The sequence below is a fragment of the Pteropus vampyrus genome, unplaced genomic scaffold (assembly GCF_000151845.1).
Source record: "Pteropus vampyrus isolate Shadow unplaced genomic scaffold, Pvam_2.0 Scaffold644, whole genome shotgun sequence".
Classification (NCBI taxonomy): domain Eukaryota; kingdom Metazoa; phylum Chordata; class Mammalia; order Chiroptera; family Pteropodidae; genus Pteropus; species Pteropus vampyrus.
The window spans coordinates 14,593-15,597 of record NW_011889425.1 but is presented as its reverse complement, the minus strand read 5'-3'; the positions used below and the strand labels follow the sequence as shown (position 1 = coordinate 15,597).

Genomic DNA, 1,005 nt, shown 5'->3' with positions numbered 1-1,005 from the left:
AGGAGTCAGGAACCCAAGGCCTCGGGGGTCGTGGGCGCCTTTGGAGGAGTCGGGAGGTGTCCACGTGGTGCCGGTTTGGGAGGGGCTGGGGTCCCAGGCAGGTTTGCTCACGAAGCCGCTGTTCCTGTCGCTCGGTTCGGCCTTTGGGTTTTGCTGCTGGACCGCTCGCGATGTGCTGCCCATCGTGGGCGTGCGAGTCCCCATCACGGCTGTGCGAGTTCCCAGCGTGGGCATGTGAGTCCCCAGCGTGGGCGTGCGAGTCCCCATCACGGCTGTGCGAGTCCCCGGCGTGGGCGTGCATGTCCCCAGCGTGCGCGTGCATGTCCCCAGCATGGGCGTGTGAGTTCTCAGCGTGGGTGTGCGAGTCCCCAGCGGGCGGGCGGCGTGCTCCGCACGGCAGCCTGACACCGCGCTGCGGCTCCTAGCTCGGGTGCCCGGCATCACTAGTGTCTCGGAAGCAAGCCGAGGGAGGACGGGCGGGCACTTCCGTGTCACGTCAGGCTGACGGATGGCCGTCGGGCAGGCAGAAGTTCTCTCAGAGAAGGGGCTGTGGGGACAGCACGCGGCTTTCTCGTGTCCCGACGCTGTGAAGTGCTGGCCGTGCTGTCACTGCCAGAGAGTGATGGCCTCGCGGAGCCGCTCGAGGAGCTGCATTCTGCCACCGGCTGACAACCGCTTTGTATTTATTCGTTGTACAATAACAAAAGTGACAACATCTACATAATAACAGCAGCCATAAATCCGAGTATTGTTGGTAATCCCTTATTTTTATACAGAGTTTGCTTATGAAGAGCTCGAAATGTTTTCATAAATCTTGCGCTTTTTTAATGAAAATCTCCACAGTGTGAGGCAGAAAGACGCTTCCTTCTTCACGTCTAACAGGTGCCACGTGGAGCGGCCGAGGCGAAGGGAAGGGACTTTGAGGGTGGACTCGGCCCGGCCCATCATTTCGGAAGGGCTGGCTGTCCCTTCACCTCTCCTTGTCCCCAACCCCCTCCAGCCCGT

At 60.8% G+C, this 1,005-nt stretch overlaps 1 protein-coding gene across 1 annotated transcript in view; it reads left to right on the top strand.

Annotated features, from left to right (window-relative positions):
* Positions 1–1,005, top strand: part of LOC111733815 (CUB and sushi domain-containing protein 1-like) — a 49,256-nt gene that overhangs the window by 40,302 nt on the left and 7,949 nt on the right. The window lies entirely within an intron of this gene.